Source organism: Sceloporus occidentalis, unplaced genomic scaffold (assembly GCF_023333645.1).
Source record: "Sceloporus occidentalis isolate IW3139 unplaced genomic scaffold, rSceOcc1.0.p SCAF_70, whole genome shotgun sequence".
Lineage (NCBI taxonomy): Eukaryota > Metazoa > Chordata > Lepidosauria > Squamata > Phrynosomatidae > Sceloporus > Sceloporus occidentalis.
In genome coordinates, this window is record NW_028317050.1 from 3,544,548 (window position 1) to 3,557,896 (window position 13,349).

Below are 13,349 nucleotides of genomic sequence, written 5' to 3' on the forward strand. Positions count from 1 at the left end.
GCAACATTAGCCACTAAGTTAAAATCACCCACCAAAATCACGTTAGGGGCCGCAATCTCCAGTAACAGCGAGTAAACTTTGGCCATGAAAGCGGACTGGTCAGAATTTGGAGTGTATAAATTGACAAAGGTAAAGGAGTCATTAAACAATTTGACCCTAAGAATAATAGGGTCAGCAATCTCTGCTTCGACAACGAAAGGCAACTGTTTGGAGAGTAGGATAGTGGCACCCCTAGATTTCTTGGTGTACATAGCGGAATAACAAGCGCGCAACCATGGCGCCTTTAGCGTGTTTTTGACAGGGTCACACCAGTGGGTTTCCTGGAGGTAAATAACATCCGGACGCATACGCTTGAGATGGGTGAGAACTTTTTTACGCTTAACAGGGGTGTTTAAACCTTCTACATTCCACGACACAATACGCAAGGAGGATGACGCATCACACCTAGTATCGGCTTGCATCATATCTATTATGGCAACGGAGCCAGGTTTTCACCCGATGCCCCGCGGAGGAAGAGACCAAACAGAGAATAAGCCGGAACAGGTCGGTCCAGGGGGGTCCCAGCCAGCCCTCCCAGACACCTTACAGACAGGACATAAAATGGAATCGTACATCACCATTTGAAAAGAGCTATGCTTCTCGCAATTCTTTTGTTTTTGCATAAACCAGAACTCGGCACATGTAATTTTGTGCCTAGAAACACAACAAATTAACCAAAAACAATAACAGTAACCAAGAGCAAACAAAACATTGCATGGTAGAAAATTATGACTCGAAAGATGCAAAGCCAGGCACCAACGGCTGACTGAATTCTCAAGCCCTAGGGGAGACAAGTGGATAAGAACCAGGCAAAGAAGCAGGGCGAGAGAGTGAGAAGGAGGGAGGGAGGCCTCAGACACCGCCGAACTGTCATCCGGAGCTGGGGAAGACCTGGAATCAGCACGAAGAAATTCCTTGGCCACCGCAGGGGTGTCAAAAAAGTAGGCTTGCCCCCCATGGGTAATCCTGAGCTTAGCCGGATAGAGAAGAGCGAACTTCACTCGCTTGTTGTAGAGTTCAGTACAGATTTCGGAGAACTGACGTCGTTTGACCGTTACTGCAGCAGAAAAATCTTGGAAGAGTAACAGCTTGTGCTTGTGATAAAAAAGAGCTGTGACCTTTCTATAAGCGTCCAGGAGCTTGACCTTGTCAGTATAGTTGAGGACCCGAAAAATCACTGCCCTAGGACGAGACGAAGCAGTAACAGGGAGTTGACCAATACGATGTACCCTCTCGATGACCAATTCACCCTGAGGAAGCACCAGGCCTAAAGACTTGGGAAGCCAAGTCGTTACAAGGTCGTGTAGCGCTGTGCCCTTAACCTCCTCAGGCAGGCCAACCAACGTATGTTGTTACGTCTACTACGGTTTTCAAGATCGTCAATATGGTCTTGTAAGGACGTGATCAGATGATCTCGTGAGCGGAGAGAGGCAGACATGGAAGCGGTCCCGTCCTCTATGTCAGAGACCCTGGATTCCAGAGAAGTGATCCTCTGTCCCTGAGAGACCAACTCAGCAAGAACGGCATTGATGGAGTCAGACAGTTTCTCAAGCTTTGAATCCAGAAGTGGAGATATAACACCAACAAGGTCTTGAGCTGTCAGTGGATCTTTGGAGGAGGCAATGGACACGGAGGGCCCCTCCGCTACGGTAGAGCCTGACCCAGGAGGAGGCACCTGCTTGAAGGTCGCTGTAGACTTATCTCTTGCCTTGCTTTGCCTGGTGGATGATTTAGATGGAGGATCCATATACTTTTCCATGTGTAGACAAGGGGCCGTGAGGAACTCACCCCCCAGAGTAAAAGAGAATAGGGCAGCACAAGGAAGAGAGAAAAGAGAGGAAAAGAAGAGTATGGGGGTAGACACAGAAAGTAAACCCTGGTCACAGATCCTTTGATAACATAAAGTAGCAGAACAGGTATGTACACAGCACAGTATACCACAGAAGCAGTGATCTCAGCACGGTGATCGCAGATAAAAGGAAATGAACACAACCCCCAAAAAGAATAAAGAAAAAACCCGTACCCTACCACCCCACCTAACTAGAACCCAATCTACCCCCAAATCTAACTAAGTGCCAGAAATGCCAGTAAAGCAGAGCAGGAGCAGTCAGCCGAAATGTGATCTTGTGCGCTTGAAGCTCGTCGCAGTCCCACTTGCCTTGTGATGCACACCCTACCCAAACCGAACCCCAACCTCCCAACCTAACTATAACCCACCCTTAACCCCTGCCTAACTAATGACGGACCCAAAACCCTTCCCTACCCTCCCAACCTAACTATAACCCACCCGAACCCGTTACTAACTAAGAGCCGGTGAAAATAACAAAAACCCCCAAATGGAAAATAAAAGAACAAAATGAGTCCAGCCCCGCAGGTGCACTGCCGAGGCCTACCAGACGAACACTGAGGTCAGCCTCTAATCGCGGCGCCGTACGGTGTAGCGCGGTGCAGAACCATGGAGGAGCAATAGAAGGGACCGCGGATGCGGTAATTCACAGCCGCGGATGTGGTGTACCACGTTTGAATAAGTGCATGGAAAAGGTTAAAATACCAGCATCTGAAATACCCTGGAGTGTCTAGTCTTCAAAAATATATAGTTTGATGGGGTAAATTGCATTACCCAGCTTCAAGCATAACTGAAATAGCACATGGAGCAGAATTACCAGATTTGGAAAAAACGGTTTTGAAATAGCAAAACACTACTTGTACTTATTAACCCACTTAACACGTATACTTGTACTTGTACTTATTAACCCAGAAAAAAGCACAAAAAAAACATTGGGTATTTCTAAATTCAGGACAAATAGTAGAATCTATTTAGCAGGTTTTTTCATTAGTTTTTATGGATGAGTAAAAGATTTTTTCAAGTAAAAGTCAGAAAAAGTAATTTTCTTTTAAATTTTTCACCATATTTTCTACTTTTTTTGACGTAAATGATATGATACAATCAAAATAATGGCATCTAAAGAAAACGCTTCTTGTCCTAAAAAACAATATACCGTATTGGCCCGAATATAGGCCGCACTTTTTCCCCCCACTTTAAAGACTTTTGCAGCCTATATTCGGGGTCTAGCGCCCGACGCCCGGGACATGCAGTTCCGGGCGCCAGGCAGGCAGCAGGGTTAGGATACAGATCCCCCGCAGCGGTGCAGGGGACCCGTATCCTACTCTCTGATACGCTCTGACAGCCTCCCCTGCCAGCACTTCCCACAGGGGGAGTGCCGGCACGGGAGATTGTCTAAGCTGTTGTGGAAATCAAACGTTGTGCTGACCACCAGACTTCTTTGAATGCATAAAAGTTTATTCCGGATACAAGCAGCTGCAGGGAGATCTGCACAAAAGCAGGCAAATCTCCCAGCTTTACATTTTCACACACTATATATACATTGAAAACAAAAGAAATAAGTAAACTCCTACAAAAGGGCTGGCACACTTGTAATATCTCTGGGTTTACCATAAAAGGCAAAAGCCTAACCTATATATCATTAATATGTATGATATGGGTGGGGTTTCAGTTAATTAAAGCAGACATCCTGTGCCCGGAAGTTGACCCTGAGCCCACACTTATGGTCCAGTTTCTCACCAGCTGTGTAATTTGACCTATGCCCTCAACCATAAATATCCTGTTCCTCAACAGAACAATACTACCTCACAGTGCATCAGACTCTTATCACCAAATAGCAGAAACAGTTAACCTCTTCCTACCCACTCTCCACATCCTAAGATTCCACAGTCCCCCCTTTCATGCTTTAAAGATTCCATGAAGCATGACTCTTAGGCATTCACCCATTGTGTTTAATACATTTGTGGGCAGCCAAATCTTGGTCAGCGTCATACACAGATAATAAACGTGTAAATTCTTGGTTTGTAATTTCTTGAGTATTCTTGGTTTTGATATTAGAATCTCCATTAGCACTAGGGGGACATTCATGAATGGTCTTATCAATTAGAACAGGATAATGGGCAATAGACGAGGTAGCAGAATTCCAACATTTAAGGAGTAAAAGTTTCAACACTGTTATGGAGGCAAATATGGTTGTGAGGAACAAAGCCCCTATAATCAAACCATAGAAAATTTTTGATCCTAACGCCCCAAACCAACTACTTATTCCCCAATCCCCAGAAGAAATTTTCAGGGAACTTTGCATTTCAAGTACTTCTTTCCTAATCTCACTAACCGCTAGAGTAACATTTTTAGAGACGTCTGGAACATAAGTGCAACATTCAGAGCCCACTAATGAGCACACGCCCCCTTTAATTGCTAAAATAAAATCAAGAGCCATACGGTTCTGTAAGGCAACTAATCGTAGGGCTTGCATTTCTGCTGTAATGCTTGTGAGAGCGTTTTCTGTTTGATTGGCCACAGTTTCTAACATGATGGTTAAAGCTCTAATTCTTCCCCAGTTATCATAGACACCAGTGGAAGGAATTATTATATTTATAAAATTGTCCCAGCTACCCATAATCTCTGAGAAGGTGGGTCCATTTTTATGGTGCCTTTTAGATCTATGAAGCCCAAATGTGACTGTTGGTCTTTCTTTAGTATGTCTTATTGCAGGGAGTATGTAGGCCAAATAACATGATCCTTGCCAATTCTCAGGTAATCTAGGATACGCATAATTCCCACACACCCAATAAGACCCATTTAATGTCACATAAATATGTGCTTTATTACAACTTACCCATACCCAAACATCTTCTTCCCATGTAATGTTAACTAGATGTACAATGACACCTGATTCCTGCATAGCAGGGGGACTTGAACAATTACATGTAAGAGTTTTATGACACTTACTAGTTCCTACAAAAATACCTCCCTCAACATTTGTTCGTTCTAAACATAAACCCCCAATGGTCTGAATTACTGTTATTCTTGGTGCATTTGCTTCAAGTCTCTTTGAAGAATTATAGGGCCGAACATATCCTGTCCATGCACTCAGTTTAGTTTTATGACATCCAAGACCTATTAGAAAGGGAGGATAAAGAGTTTTAGGGGGACCTGGGAGTTGAACTTGAGTCTTATTTCTAAATTGTACCATTTCATTAATACAATACTCAGTACTATTGAATGGGTAGGGTATAAAAGGAACACCTGTGTCTGAACTATGAGGCATGTGAATACAAACATAACATGGAGAATCTTGTACATTCTCAACATAACTGTTAGTAAGAGCTATATAAGAGTTCTGTTCATAACATTGCAATAGAGTAATAAAAGATAGAAATACAAAAAGAGAAAACATTTGTATAATTTTTTTTTTTTTTTTTTTTTTTTTTAAATACTTATTAATTATACTATCTAAATCTAAATAAACAACATAACACAGAACAAACAAAAATTAAGCTATACGTATTTGATATATAAAATTAATAAGAAACTATCAGTCTTTTAAGTCTTTTGGAGGGGAAGCAAGCTTGCAATGGGAGATATGGATCCAGGAAACAAGTTCAGAAATTTTAACTGCAGTCTGTGTGGTAAGTAAAACTTGGTAGGGTCCTTTCCACCGTGGTTGGAGAGCGTTCTTTCTTTGAAAACTTTTAACCAGGACCCAGTCTCCAGGTTCTATATGGTGCAGTTTTTCTTCAGATGGTGTTGGCTGTACAGCTTTGACCTGTGAGTGATGAGACTGCAATGTTTTCATTAGTGACATGCAATATTTTTGTACAGTTTCATCTGCTAAAACCTGGTCTTTAATTAAGAGTTCTTTGTTTATCCCCATGCTCATTGGTCTCCCCATTATAATTTCACAAGGTGAAAGCTTGTGTTTCCTAGCTGGAGTTGCTCTCATAGACATCAGAGCTAGAGGAAGAGCATCTGGCCATTTTAATCCTGTTTGAGCTATAATTTTTCCAAGCTTAGTTTTAAGAATTCCATTGGCTCTTTCCACAGCACCTCCTGATTGTGGGTGATGGGAACAATGTAGGTGATATGTTATCCCCAATGCTTTCGTAACTTCCTGGACAATCTGTCCTGTAAAGTGAGTACCTCTATCACTATTAATAGAATGAGGTAAACCATATCGAGGAAAAAATTCCTGTAGTAATTTTTTTGCTACTGTGCGAGCATCTGCATGCGCACAGGGGTATCCTTCAATCCAGCCGGAGAAGGTACAAAGAATTACCAATACATATCTGTATTGTAAACATTTAGGTAATTCTATAAAATCCATTTGTAAATTAACAAATGGTCCCCATGGTGGTGGGTGATGACCTGTCCTTGTCTGTTTCACTTTCTTTCCTACATTGAATTGCTGACATATTAAACAGGTGGAGCAGTAATGTTGTGCTATAGTACTTACACCTGGAGCATACCATTGTTTGGTAATCAAATCAATTATCCCCCCTTTGTTCACATGTGCCACTCCATGATACATGCGAACAAAATAAGGTAACAATGCAGAAGGAAGAACTGGTAAGGCATTAGGGCCATACCACATGCCTGAGGAATCTGAGGTGCATCCCTCATTAGACCAAGAGGTATGTTCCTCTGGTGGGGCAGCTTTATAGAACGACAGAAGGTCTATAGGAGGTACAATATCCTCCTGAATTTGAGCTTGCAGCACTTGTATAGTGGGAACAGTAAAGGTGGCTGCTTTCTTTGCAGTAGTATCTGCAAAAGAATTACCTTTAGAAACATAGTCTGTGCCTTTTGTGTGAGCAGAACATTTAATTATAGCTACTTCTTTGGGAAGCATTAGGGCTTGTAACAATTCATGCACATACTTGGCATTTAGAATAGGGGTACCTGCTGCTGTGAGGAAACCTCTAATTTTCCATAGCCCTCCAAAATCATGTACGACCCCAAAAGCATACCTGGAATCTGTATAAATATTGGCCGTTACACCTGCTGCTATAATACATGCTCGTGTTAGTGCAATTAATTCAGTTACCTGTGCTGAATGTACATGGGGAAGTGAAGAAGCTTCCACTATATCAGTAAGGGTAACTACTGAATAGCCTGCACAAAGGTTACCTTTGTCATCTCGAGAACATGAGCCATCTACAAATATTTCAAAGTGGGGATTTAGAAGTGGAGTATCATATAAGAATGGTCGAAGTGTGATTTCTTGTTGTATCACTGCTTCACACTCATGTTCCTCACCTTCCGACAGATATGGAAGGAGTGAAGCTGGATTGAGAGGTGGACAACGCTTAATGATAACATTAGGAGAAGAGGTCAAAATAATTTCATATTTTGTCATTCTGGCATTAGAAATTTGAGTAGCTCCCTTTAGAAGGAGCGTAGACACAGCATGAGGCACAAACACATTTAGTGTACTACCTAGACACATAGATTGAGCATGATCTACCATAAAGGCTGTGGCAGCTACCGCTCGTAGGCAACTAGGGAAACTTTGAGCCACTGAATCAAGGGCAGTACTGAAATAAGCAACTGGGCGTTTAGAAGTGCCATGATCTTGTGTAAGAACTCCTGTGGCAAATCCTCCTTTCTCATGACAATACAAAGTAAACGGTTCATTAAAGTTAGGTAAACCAAGGGCAGGAGCCTGTATTAGTGCTTGTTTTAATTGCGTAAAAGAGATCTCACAATCTGATGACCAAGGAATGGGTTCAGAGACACCCTTTCTTGTGAGGGCTACAAGAGGTGCAGCTATTAATGCAAAATCTAAAATCCATTGTCGACAGTATCCAGCCATGCCAAGAAATGCACGGACTCCAGAGACAGTAGTGGGTCTTTTAGCTTCGAGTATAGGCTGAATTCTATCAGATGTTAAAGACCGCTGTCCATGTGACAACTGATGCCCCAAATATGTTACAGTTTCAGAACAAAACTGTAACTTTGATTTGTTAACCTTATGTCCTTTTTGATATAAGGCCTGTAAAACAATAACAGTATCGGTGCAACAAGCATCTTTTGAAGGAGAGGCTATTAGCAAATCATCTATGTATTGGATTAAAACTGATCCACCATTTAACTTTAAATCAGAAAGATCTTTTTTCAAAATTTGGGAAAATAAAGTTGGGCTTTCAGTATATCCTTGTGGTATGCGAGTCCAAGTGTATTGTTGTCCATTATAAGTGAATGCAAACAAATACTGGCTGTTTTTATGTAAAGGAATACTAAAAAATGCAGAACTTAAATCTATCACTGAGAAGTGAGTAGATTCTGGGGGCAAAGAAGAAAGGATTGTAATAGGATTTGGAACCACTGGAAAACAAGGTACCACAATTGAATTAATAGCTCTTAAATCTTGCACGAATCTGTATTTTACCGGGCCTATAACAGAATGCTTTTTAATTGGTAAAATTGGTGTATTACAAGGACTTCTGGTAGGAATTATGATACCCTGTTTGAGCAAACTATCTATCACAGGGGCAATGCCTTTCTCTGCCTCTTTATTTAAAGGATATTGTGCTTTTCGAGGCAGAATAGCGTTAGGCTTCAAAGTAATTTGTACTGGTTCTGCTGACAAAATTAAACCTGGTTCTGTAGATTCTCCTGCCCATAATGAGTTAGGGAGTGTTTGCAAGATATTCTGAAATTCCTGAGAAAGATATGCTTGTACTTGATTATTCAATCCTACTTCCTCTTTATCTAAAACTCTTTCTGCCAGATTCAAATTATGTGCAGGGACCTCCAGAAAGACTCCTTGTGGAGTGCAGTACAATGTACAACCTAATTTACACAAAAGGTCTTTTCCTAGTAGGTTAACAGGACAAGTAGGACTTAGGAGAAAAGCATGCCGTTCTGTAAGAGGACCTAGAGAAATGGTCTGTGGTTCTGACACTGGGTGAGGTATAATATTATTGCCTACACCTCTCACTCCCACAGGGGCTTCATTACTTTTCTGAATATGTTTAGAATCTGCAACAGAAATACATGATCTGCTAGCACCAGTATCTATCAAAAATTGTGTGGTTCTACCATTTACCTTACAAGTTATCCAGGGTCCTTGTGAATCAGTTGGTAGTATTGGGGCACAAACTATGGATTCCTCACTGTCCTATTGGGAATTGTAATGATTTGGATTGTATGTCTGGATATTTGAGTTAGGGGATGTGTACGCATTTTTATCTTGTTCCCCTGAGTATTCCAGTGAGAGACCATTTCTTAGACCCTGTTTCCTGTTACCATTGTTGAAACGTGGACACTCTCTTTTATAATGTCCACTTCTCCCACATTTAAAACAAACATCTGTCTGATTTCTTTGTCCTCTTTGTGTATTATATGATTGTTGGAACCGTGTTCCATTTCCTGCTTTGTTAGTGGAGAAAAATACAGTTTGTGCTGCCATTAAGTTGTCTATCTGACTACTCTTTTTTCCTTCTTTTTGTCTAGAACAATGTTCTGCTATGGGAATTAATTCAGAAATAAGTTTAGTTTCCCATCCAATAGCTATAAGTTTGAGAGCATTACTTACATCTGGTATAAGACCATTTACAAATGCTTGAGAAAGTGCTGGCCCTCCCACTCTTATTGGATCATCATCCTCCCTTTGCCCTCTTATTCCACTATATTGTTTAAAAATTACTTTTAACCGCTCTGCATATTCAGCAGGGGATTCATTTTTATTTTGTCTGGTTGAATGTATTTTTGTCCAGTCTGTTTTCGGACGGAATTCTTCTTCAACTGCTCTAGCTATTAGTTCATAAAATTCTTGTCTCACTGGTTGATCTCTGTCTATCTCATTATTATTCCAATGATTCCTTTCATTTTGTTTATTCCACCTTTCTATAAACCTAGTCCTTTCAGTGGACGTCATTACTATCTGCATTATTTGTAAGAGATCACTTTTAGTGGGGTTGTATGCAATGCAAGTGGAATTAAACTGATCTATAAATTTACTAGGGTTCTCAGAAACACTGGGGAAACTATTTTTTAGTGCCATCAGCTCTGAGGGAGACCAGGGAGCATGCACATGTCGAATTAAATCATCCTCTCCTAAAACCTCTCGGAGGGGCATTTCTAAAACTTCACCTGTCACTTTACTCCTAGTGCGATGACAAATTGGAGTCTGACTCCCTCCCCCCTTTGTTGACCCTTCTTGGGAATTTATTTTAGAAGCTGAAGGTTCATATGGGGGAGGTTTCTGAGAGTTTTGTGTTTTCTTTTTAGTATGTGTAACCTTCATTAAATTTTGTTCTTCTAAAAAATCTATATCCTCTTGTTGAGGTGCACTAGACAATGCAGGGTAAAGGTTACTTTGAGAAGATTTAATTTGTTCAATCTCCTCCTCTAATTTCTTTGTGGTTTCCTTCCAAGAGGAAATAATTGATTCTCTCCTACGTTTTTCACTCTCGTCATTCCACAATAAATATTGGTCCCACTGATGTGCTGAGACCTTAGTTTTTGTTTTTACCAAAAAATTACGCAAATAAGTTAACTTATTTAAATCAAAGGTACCTTCTAGAGGGAATTGCAATTTGCCATTATCCACAGTATTCCTATTCCACTCATCAATAAATATACATGTGTCACATGAATAATTGTTAAACATATACCATGCCGGGGTACCCTTTTCCGGCACCACTATTTCCTTGGAACTTTTTATACCCATTCTTCACAAACATACACCGAGGACTTATTTTCCTGGACCAGAAACAATTTAGACGCAATTATCTACTTGCGCTTGCTCTGAGTCCACTACATCAACGTCACCACGGCCAGTCTCCTCCCTTAAAGGTATTTATATTAATACCCGGGACCTTCTATCAAATATAATCTGACCGTCCTTCAACCGTCCTCAGGGGTCTCATGTGTACCACTTCATTCAGCCCTCAATTTAACACGCAACTGGGTTTTCCTCAGACCACCCTTGCAATCAAGATACCCTGGTCAACACCCGAAAGGCTAGCAGGGGTCTTGGGGCGGCTGCAGTCTGATTATTACCCAGTCCCGACCCACTTGGGTCTCAGTCACACAGCACTCACACAAGTTCCAATATCCCTGACCTAGGTCACCTTATACAATCTTAATATTAACGTTTATACATTCAAAGTAAAAAGATCCCGTCACCAGGAATATCTTACCCTCCAAGGGAACAATACCACTCGCAGGAGACACAAACAATAGACATTTCAAAAGGTGTCTTACCTCTTAATAGCGCGCTGGGTTTGTGTGTCCTGGAGAGAGTCCCAAGGAAAGGTTCGATCAGGTTTCCTGGATGTTGGGATCCTGCCGACTACGCCAAAAACTGTTGTGGAAATCAAACGTTGTGCTGACCACCAGACTTCTTTGAATGCATAAAAGTTTATTCCGGATACAAGCAGCTGCAGGGAGATCTGCACAAAAGCAGGCAAATCTCCCAGCTTTACATTTTCACACACTATATATACATTGAAAACAAAAGAAATAAGTAAACTCCTACAAAAGGGCTGGCACACTTGTAATATCTCTGGGTTTACCATAAAAGGCAAAAGCCTAACCTATATATCATTAATATGTATGATATGGGTGGGGTTTCAGTTAATTAAAGCAGACATCCTGTGCCCGGAAGTTGACCCTGAGCCCACACTTATGGTCCAGTTTCTCACCAGCTGTGTAATTTGACCTATGCCCTCAACCATAAATATCCTGTTCCTCAACAGAACAATACTACCTCACAGTGCATCAGACTCTTATCACCAAATAGCAGAAACAGTTAACCTCTTCCTACCCACTCTCCACATCCTAAGATTCCACAGCATCGTGCAGATGTTCACCGGCTGCGGCGATGCACGGGTAAACAACCTCCGCTGCCGGCACGTCTGCACAAAGTGCTTTAACAATCTCCCTTGCCGGGAATTCCCACGAGGGGAGTCCCGGCAAGGGAGATTGTTAAAGTACATCTTGCAGACGTGCCGGCAGCGGAGGTTGTTTACGCGCATTGCCGCAGCCGGTGAATGTCGGCAAGATGCGTTTTACCTCTGCCCCAAGACTTACCAGAGCAGACTCCCGTGTCAGTGGCAGTGGCAGCATATCTTGGGGGGGAGGACAGTGGCAGCATATCTCGGGGGGGACAGAGTGGCAGCATATCTCGGGGGGGGGAGAGTGGCAGCATATCTCGGGGGTGACAGAGTGGCAGCATATCTATTACAAAACTTTTTCTTTAAAAAACTTTTAGGGTGCGGCCTATATTCGGGTGCGGCCTATATCTGAGCCAATATGGTATAACTTGTGTGGGTTCAGTAAAACGGAAAGAAGAAAATTACAGCTAAATGCTGGCTCCGTAGAAATGTTAAAACAGCCATTGTCACGAAGGGTACAAAAAAAAATCAGCCATTGTCACAAAGGGGTTAAACATAAGAGCATTTAATGTTACAGCAGACAAAGCAATTTGGCTTATGCAGTCCATTAAGGTAGCTTGCCTTGCATCAGGATCTTAAGAAAAGCATTTTTCTATTGACATCTTGTTGCATTATTTTTGCATACTTGTATGGACCATGTTACTTTATGGTTTAGGCATTAATTCATATTAACATGAACCATAACCCACCAAATAAAGATAATAATATAAATTTGAGTATCTGTAACACCTTTCAAAATGAATACATTGTGCCACCCAGACAAACTAAACAACTTGCTTCACCAGATTACATGCATTTTATTCCTGCAATTCCTTAACTTGCTTATACAGTGTGAGAAAGGCACCCTTCCTGAGGCACAGTGTCAAACTAACTGTGGTGCAATATATGCTGTGTTTAAAAATATTTATATTATATACTTTAATATAAGTAGGCTTTAATATAAAACAGGGATCACTACTGTCCTACGAGCCAACAACATACCTTACCGATGGGGTTTTCCAGTCAAGCTCCTTGTGACCAGGAACGGGGTACACTCTACCATCTTGTCGCCCGCGGATGGCCTCCAACTACTACAACTTTGGGGCAATGTGGTTGATCGTTTATCCGTCGCTGATGTGCCCACGGAGCCTGCTCCAGCCCGCGGACTTCTGACGGAATGGGAACTGGTCACACCTGGCTAACGCAAGGATCGTCGACGCTTTACACGGGGTTCTTCTTCATCTCAGCCCACCCTGCCTTCTCAGACCACCTGAATTTGCTGCCTCCCAGTTAGCCTTGACTATAGTCGTACATGCCGGGCTCATCCGTTGTGTACCTTCTGGTTTGTATGGGGGGGTTTGTTTTCTCCCTGCAGCCGTTTCATATGCTGGGCTCCCGGGTTATGTTCTCTTTATGGGAGTCTTATGCTTGTTTACGTTTTTATGAGTTTTTTCTGCAATTACACATATGTTTATTTTTTGTTTCACTTGGCACTGACCTCGGTTTGGTTGCCCATCCATACACCTGCATTTTACTAACAACAGGCATTACCTACATGCCTTATCTGGCCGTATACGTACATA